A 9,689-nucleotide genomic window follows, 5' to 3' on the forward strand; every position below is an offset into this window, starting at 1 on the left:
TATGTTTAAAGCATATGATCAATTAAATTTTCATCTTTAAGATTAAACTTTTATTTTATAAATTATAACAACATTATCTTATATATAATTATATTAATAACATATGATCAAACAAATTACAAATGTTCATATTTAAAATTAACATTTTATGTTATAATTTATAAATTATAATATGAAATTATTTCATATATCATATATAATTATATATATTATATATAAAAATTTAATATATAATTATATATATAAATATTTTGTATAATATATAAAATTAATTTATATAAATATTTTTCCAACCGGTCCGGTCCGGTCCCGGAAACTATGGAACCAAAACCGGACCGGATCCAGCCAGTTTTCATAAAATAGGAATCGATTCCAGAATGGACCGGTTCAAAACTGGACCAACCGGTCCGGTTCGGACCGGTTTTCCGGTTTAAATTTACACCCCTACTTAGAATATAATTTTTTAATATAATTTTTATTTTAGAATTCGAAAAAGTTAAATTGTTATTGTATTTTGTTTAAAAAATTATGAAAATTATAATGATTAAGTAATGATTACATGAAAAAATTAAATATTTGAAATTGAAAAATATTTGTACTTGTTGTGTTTAAATATTGAAATGAGATAGAATAAGATGAGATGATCTTGCTATTCAAACTAGACTTAGATCTATCAAATATACCAAAATAAGGTAAACTTGTTTTCTTAATTTCCTTAGTAGAGGTGTAACTGATCCGGTTTAGTTCGGTTTTAAACATATTTTAGAATCAAACCGGTATATACTAGTTTTAAGATTTGAAGAACCGATACTACATTGATACTTCTAGTTTTTTCAGGTATAGTGTATATATATATATATATATATATTAGTATATAATAATATATTTATTTATATATGATTTTAAAATTTAATATTATTTTAATTACAAATTTAGCAAATAATATAAGGTTATTTTATATATTAAATATAAAAAATTATATATAATATAAAAAAAAATAAAATATATATTTATATTTATATGAACCGATTTGATGTTAAAAAAAGGAAAACTACAATCAGATCGATTTCGACCAATTTTAAAAATAAAAAATAAAATAAATACCAGACCGAATCGATTTAAAACTGGATTGAAATCACCGATTCAATCCGATTAACCAGTTCGTGGGTTTTTTTTCACTCATATTGCTTAGAACGGACGATAATGTGAAATATTTATAGGATTTTTATTTATTTTTTCATTTCCAAAAAGACTTCTCTTTTTTATATTTTTTTATTTAGATATGATTCATGCAGCATAAAGATTCCACACAAAAAAATATAGAAATACAACCTTCTTAAGCATAGTTTGTTTTTACAATTATTATCATTTATCTTATTTAATTATTACAATTTTTTTAAATTTTTATAAAAATAAAATAAATAATTTAATTTTTTCAAATCTTAAAATAAAATTAAAATTAAAAAATTTATTCTAACAATATTTTATTTATTTTTTAATTTTTATTCCGACTCATTTCGTTTCAAAAAAACAAACGAGTACTTAATGTGCAGTGTAATTTCAACACTAAATGCGGTTGCAGGATAACGTTATGCTGCACCCACCAGCATTTAAGGATTTAAGCTATAACGTCACACGTGGTGGCGACTGGCGACTCTTAAGGTGGACGGGCGGGCATGTGTGCGTACGTGGGGTTTCTGGCTTCTTGCGTCTGTTCTGTACGTGGGGTTGTGTGCGTGCGTGTCGTTGTTGGACGATTATGCAAAACAAATTAATAATAAGAGAGGGAAAATCAATTACAAATTAGAGAGAAATACAATTTGTAAATGGTAGCCTTACAATCTAATTATAATTTATTTACAATTCATCAATAAAATAATATTTTTTTAAATTTCAAACACATCAAATCAAAATCAAAATTAAAATAAATATTTAAAAAATTATTATCTTATTAAAATGTGGTAGAAAAATTGTAAATGGGTAGTTATTTTATCATTTTCCTATGTAAAGGGAAATAGTTTCAGTAAAGTTAGCCTCATCTAATCACGTTCTTGGCCTGAAGTCAAGAGATGATTAATGCAATGAAGACTTTTAAGACATTTTAATGGTGATTAGCTTATGTCAAGGTGATTAGCTTATGTCAAGGTGATTAGCTTATGTTAGGTACAAATTTTAAATGAAAAATTCTAAACAGAAGCCCCACACCCTGCACACCCACTTAAAAACATGTGATTTTACTTTTTTATCCTCATATTTCATATTGATAGCACATCTCATTTTAAATAGATAAATCTTGTGTATGTCTTTTATAAAAAAAAAAAGGGTATCATGAAATATTATAGTTTGTTTTTACACTTTTTTTAAGCTAGGGTCAACTTCTTTACAGATGATTATGTGGGGTTGTCTATTTCAGATTCATACAAATAATTTCTCTTTTTTAAGAATATGGAACTCGACGGACCGAGGAGATGTCAACGATGTCAATGCTTCTAGTCCAATTAAGAGCCTGACAAAAATGGTGGTTAACTGACTAAAACAATGTAGCTGGCTCCATAAACCTCTTGGCAAGATGCATATATATGCTAATTGCTACCGATGTGCATTTAGAGATGGCTCCAACCTCTGCCCTAGAGTTGGGCAATATAAGATTTGGAGAGGGTTAGGGTTCATTTTAAATAGATGTTGCCAAATCTAGTACTCTTGGTTTCTCATAACTACTTTGAAGGAAATGAATGACTTTCTGACCCAATAACACCATTCATGGCTTTTAGGGATTATTGGGTCCATATATAAATATATATATATATATATATATTGTTAGCAAGAGGCAAGGAGGGGCACCCACGTGGACTGACCCCCTCCCTTTAAGCCTCAAAGCAACGAATGGCATTATGTCATACGTTGCTTGACTTGTAAAGCCATACGTTACAAGCTGTTACAGCTTGCAACGACTGTAGTGTAAAGGCTGGCCTTTAAAGCCAGCCGTATGTAGATTTGGCAACATTTGATACATAAAAGAAAACTCTCTCTCTTTTTACTCTCTCTTGATAAAATATTTAGGCTGTGGATTTGTTAAGTATTACTATAGTTTTATATTACGTAGTACACTTTCACTACTAAGTGGAAACGCTTGGGATTTATCAATCTGAAAAAACTTATGGAGCAATTTTATAAGCTGAGCTTGAGATACTTTTCTGTTGTGCATTCTAACATTGGTATCAGAGCATTTTTGAATTGCTTCCAGTTTATAACTTTTTCTCGCATATGCTTGAGATTTGTATGGTGTTTTTTTTATCATCTTTTTTTTTTTTTTTTTTGGATTCAAAAAAAAAAATGGCGCAACGCACTGCCAAGGTGTTGCGAGCACCAACGCAAGGCGATGTGCGCACCAAGAGCTGCGAGCACCACCGTGGTGCAGTGTGCACCGGCGAAGTGGTGCGGCAGACCCAGTTGCTTGGACCAAGTTTTTCCGACGTCTACGATGCTGCGTGGTAGTCTCGAGCGGCGTCTCTGCTACTGCTGTGGAACGGCTACTGTTCACGTGAACACAGCTGACTGGAGGAAGAAGATGACCATTAGGTCATCTGTTTTCTTCCATGGGCCTGGGCCTCACGACCCATAATGTTTTTTATTTTTTTAAAAAGCCTAATAAAAATGGGCTAGGCTTTCTACAGTTTAAAAAAAAAAATATCTGGGCTATTTTCAAAGCCCAACCTTGTTTAAACCCATTTTTAATAGAAAATAAAAGAAGGGATGAAATTGGCATCCCTGAGACTCGAACCTAGGACCACCAGTCAAAGGCTGCGCGCACCACTGGGTTGCGACTTACCTTTGGTTTAGGTGAGGTTTTTTAAATGTATTTATTATACATTTATTTCGTTTCCTTAAAAAAAAAATTGCATGATTAAATATATACTTAGATATATTGTTATATTACATGTGATCTATTATTTAATGTTTTAGATTAAATGTGATTACATGTGAATATATAGTTGTATTCATGCTATTTTTTTTATTATTCCATTATGTTATATTACATGTGATCTTTTATTTAATTTGTTGTATTAAATGTGATTACATGTATATGTAAATTGAACATGTAGATATGTGATTACATGTATAGCTAGGGTTTGAACTCCAGAATTACACTTGGAGTCATTTGGGTTCATAATTCATTTTCTATTAGAAGTGGCTTTGTTAGACAAGGGATGTGTGTTCCTTTATGGTCAACAACATTTTTTAAATTGTAGATATTCTTTGAATATTTTGTTACTTTTTTTACATTAAAAGCATGACCCCTTTGAGAAAAGAAAAATATTTTATAAATAAGACCGTTGGGAGAATACGATTTTTTTTTTTAATCTAACAATTAGGAAAAGGCGATATTTCGAAAATATGATTATTGCAAAGAGATAATATCTATATACAATTTATTTTTAATGGGGTTTATGATGTTTTAAAAAAGACTAATAGAAACCCATTATTTTTAATTAAGTTTTAACTGTGAGATTCACTAAAAATGTGATTATCCTAATATGATTGAATTACCCACAACCTCTTCCATGTGGAAAATTATATACATCAAGTATTATTTTTTAATGACATTGACATCTTATAATAGAGAGTATCACATATCTGTACTGTGAGACTGCCTGATTATTGGTTGGGGCTCAGACCATTTCCTAGTGAGAGTTATGAATTTTTGTGTCTTAATTATGAAACTATTTTCTCTCTTACATAATTATTGATCTATTCAACAATCTTTTAGCCACATGCTGACGCACACAATTGAGACCGCAATTTGATTCACTAAATGTGTATATATATATAAATATATATATATATATATATTTCTAAAAATGATGGTATTACTACTGATCGTTTCGGACAGTAGTTAAAATAGTAACCATCTCAAGTTGTTTGAGATTGTTATTAATATAAGCATTTGCAACCATAGATATTTTACTCGTGATATTGAGGATCTCTTGTTCAGACAATCTATCAATATTCTATTTATAAATTTTGTCAGAAGAAATAGAAAACTAAGTTTGAAAAACTCTTTCTTCAAACTGTAAATCAGGAGATGTAGGTTTGGGATACCAGTTCTTCGTCAAATTCATTGGTTTGGATCCTTTTGAATAAAATCTGGCGATCTCAAGTTTTCTTAAATCAATATATTGAAAATTCTTTTCAAGCAAAACAAGATCTTTAACGGTAGAAGAATCACTTCAGTAGAAAACTCAGAAATAACAATTTCTTTGAAATTGCTATTTAAAGCACTGGTAGAACGTTACTCTTTCTTAATATCAACAAGCATTTGATTGATTTTATCAAGAATATTGGCATGTTTGTTTTTGAAATCAAGATTTGGTCTAACTTCTGGTAAAATAGTCAAAGATTTTTCAACAGTTTTTAAAATAGTTTTTGAAGACGGACTAGAAATAGATTTTTCTACCTTTTCTTCAATACGATCTAACTGTTGTCCTATAACATTGAGAGTTTGGTTAACAAAATTGTTTTGTTCAATAATCTTTTTTGTCTCCATTGTAATAGTAGCATTTGGATTAGTATTGGGTATCTTGAGGGGAAAAGCTTTTACCTCAGTTCCCTTATGAAAAATAATAATTGTCTCAAAAGGAGGGTGACTAGATTTAACCACTGCCTTGCCTTCTTGATCTTGGACAAAATTAGTTTTAACAAAATTTAAACTATATTTAGAAACATAATGAGTTTTGAGAAAATTAAAGAAAAATATATGTTTTTGAAAAGTATACATTTTTTCTTTCCATTTTCTTTTAACACGTAATTTTTCAGAATTAGAAAAAGTAGTATGATAAGTTTTTCTTTTATCACGATTTTTAGTAGAACTATATTCTTTAAACAAAGAAATTAAATCAATTTCAAAAACTCTATTTATTATAGTAAGCTAGTTGTGATGAATAGGAGCAACCATATCCGAAGCTATAAGAGATAAATTTTAAGCATCTTCTTCTTCTTTATTAGCTTCTTCCTTTACGGTTTTTCCTTTAGATGTTTCGGCATCATTGGTAGTATAATAATCAGAAGTAACCTGAGAGAAGGTAGAAACTCTTTTTAGTTTTAAATCAGGATTAACATGATAAGCTGTCTTTATAGAATCTTCTCGAGACTTACTACGAGTTGTTTTAACAGGATTTCTAATCACGTTGAAATTTAGGATTTTGCAAAAATGAAATTCATGATTTGCTTGCTAAGAAAATTATTAGGCATAGTAGGCCTCGTTTGCTTTCAGGAAACTTCTCAACTTATCTCATCTCATTTCATAATTACAAGTTTCTCAAATTCTCATACAAAATGAAATAAACAATTCAACTTTTTCAAATCTCAAAACAAAAATAATATTAAAAAATATATTCTTACAATATTTTATTCAATTTTTAACTTTAATTTCAACTCATCTCATCTGCAAAAATAAACGAGACCACTTCCTAGTCTTGTGCTGCTTTTTATGTCCAGAAAATGCAGAAATTCAGAGAGGGACACCCCACCTAGTGATTAATTACAAACCTTTGAATAAGGTCTTATAGTGGATTATGTACCCTATTTTCAATAAAAATGACTTAATTCATAGGCTATGTGATGCAGTTGTCTTCTCCAAGTTTGACCTAAAATCAAGATTTTGGCCAATCAAGATTAGTGAGTCAGATATGTATATGATTGCCTTTACCATCCCATTTGGACACTACGAGTGGAATGTCATGCCTTTTGGCCTAAAAAATACCCCTAGTGAATTCCAAAATATTATGAATGATATTTTCAATTCATTCACCCATTTCACCATTGTTTACATTGATGTTGTTCTTATATTTTTCAAGTCTATTGATGAACATTGAAAACATTTACATTCGTTTCTATATATCATCAGACAAAATATTCTTGTTGTTTCTGCTAAAAAGATTAAATTGTTTTAAACCCAGATTAGATTATTTGGTTATGATATATTTGAAAGCAAGATTCGACCTATTAATCGGGCCATTGAATTTGCTGATAAATTTCTTAATGTTATTCTTGATAAAATCCAATTGCAAAGATTTCTTGGTTCTCTCAATTATGTAGTAGAATTTTACAAGGATATAAGAAAACAATGTCGCCCCCTCTTTGAGCGACTACATTCCAACCATCCTCCTTTGTATAAAATTCATACTAATCTTGTTATACTAATCAAGACACATATCAAAACTCTTCCGTGTCTTGGTATTTCTATTTCTGATTCTTTTAAAACTGTTGAAACTGATGCTTCTGATATTAGATATGGTGGCATTATGAAACAAACTGTTTTACCAGATTCATCTAAACAAATTATTCATTTTCACTCTGGAATCTGGAATAATGCACAAATTAATTATGGCATTATTAAAAAGGAAATACTATTTATAGTATTATGTATTTCTAAATTTCAAAGTGATTTACTAAAGAATTTTTTTTTATTATGTATTGATTGTAAAAGTGTTAAATATGGTTTAGAAAAAAATGTTAAAAATATTGCATCAAAACATATTTTTACTTGATGACAAGCTATTTTAAACGTTTTCAATTTTGATATTGAGTATATTAAGGGATTCGATAATTTTATTGTTGATTTTCTTATTTGTGAATGTCTACATAAAACATGAGCAAAAAAGACAAAAGGAAGAATATTGCAACTCCTCTCCCAATTTTTGACACCAAACTTGTTAAACATGAACCCGCTACTCCTTTGGACATTACTAACACGTTTGCTACTCTTGATAGTATGTATACTATTAAACTAGTTTCATTTTCATCCGTCTTTAGTATTCCTTATGATCTTTATGCTAAACCTATTACTTCTTCTAAGTCTACTTAATATTACCTTGCTTCCAGAACCAAATGAAGGTAAGGAACAAGTAATATTCAAGAAAGATGGGAGGAAAAGATGATGAAGAAGAAAAGTGATGCTCCTTCTAGAGAGCTAGGTTCCCTTTTTATAGATGAAGGGTCGTCTTTACAATTATTTGAACAGAAAAAAATAGTAGTTTACACTATTGAATAGTATAGATAAGTACAATAAACAATAGTGAACAGTAAAATTGACTCATTTTTACTATTCATTTGACCATTGGAAACAAACTTCTTTTGCAAAGATGACTTGCTCAACTGAAATTATGGGAGAGTCAATTTTTTGTCTTCTTGTATTGAAAGCAAAGCAATGAGAATCAAAAGCAAGAGGCCAATCAATCTTTTATATATATATATATATATATATATATATATATATATTGAGTCCATGCAATTTTTCTCTAATCAATGATGTATTGAAATTAAAACCAGAAATACAAGAGGAGTAGGGTGCTTCACACAAAAATCCCATTACAGTGATTACAATGCTAGAAGTGAGAGTGGGGTAGAATAAAAAGAAAATGTTGATAAAAAAAAGAAAAAGAAAATGGCAATGAATCATATGTTAAAGAGGAGACCACCAAATACAAATCCGCGCGTTTTAAAGGAAAGGGACTAGATCTAAACAATTAATAATTTGGCTCCATAATTGATATAAAGACCTTTCTCCATTTTATTTGAAGGAAATGTGTACCATTTAATGCAAATATTGGGTACTTTTTGTCATTTCACGTGAATCTACTATTTTCAAACTCAATGATTAAAATACCAAATGATGCTATTATTTGCAAATGAAGTTGAAACAGATCAAAATTTAATTTACTGCTTTACATTGCATTTCATATTTCAATTTCAATTTCATGCCCATGTAACGTTCTCACTTTTGAGTCATCCAAACTAGAAGAGCTACCTATCACCTATCGCCATGATTTTCTCAATCATATTACTAAGATGAGTATAGGTTTTAACAGAACTAAATTCTTTTGCTAACTAAAAAGAAAAGTAATGTTACTCCCACTTGCCATTGAGATTATGGTCCTCCGTATTAACAAGAGAAAGTACTAAGATCTACACGGAGATCTTATAAAAGTAAATTTATAAAATGACGTAGCTTGATGTAATTCGTTAGATCTATTTGTAATAAAAAATATTTTACAATCTAACATACCAAATCAAGCCATGCCAATTTATAAGTTTATTTTTGTAACATTTCTGTGAAGACTAGTTATTTCTCTATTAACAAAAGAAAACAATGGTAATTCCATTTAATCAATTCTGGTGAGTCGCTGAACATGACAACAATCCTCCAATGCGTTTTATTAAAACAGTGCCAGCAACTATTCATGCCTACACCATGTATAATCTCCTCTTGCCAATCTCTTTAAAAGCTACTAACAGCATAGCAAAATATTTCTAGTGGGTACTTGCTTCCTACAAATGATAAAAAAAACTTCACACTAAAGCTAATTACGATATTTTAATGGGTATTTATAACGTCCTAATGGAAGGCTCAAACTACATGACCTATACTCTAAAAGAATTAGTCAATGTTATAATTGGAGCCCCATTAAAACCTTATAAAGAGCAAGAACTTCTTATTTCCAAGTAATGTGAAATCTCGTACACCACCTATCATTATCCTTATCACATGAGTATCACAATATTATACTTTGCTAGATATTACTAGCACTACCACGCATACAGCTTCAGTGCTAAATATTTTTAGAGGGACACAATGTTTGTTCCTCTCCTTGGCGAGCCCAAAAACAACAAAGAAGAAATGACACATTGGA

Source organism: Juglans regia, chromosome 8 (genome assembly GCF_001411555.2).
Source record: "Juglans regia cultivar Chandler chromosome 8, Walnut 2.0, whole genome shotgun sequence".
NCBI classification, from domain to species: domain Eukaryota; kingdom Viridiplantae; phylum Streptophyta; class Magnoliopsida; order Fagales; family Juglandaceae; genus Juglans; species Juglans regia.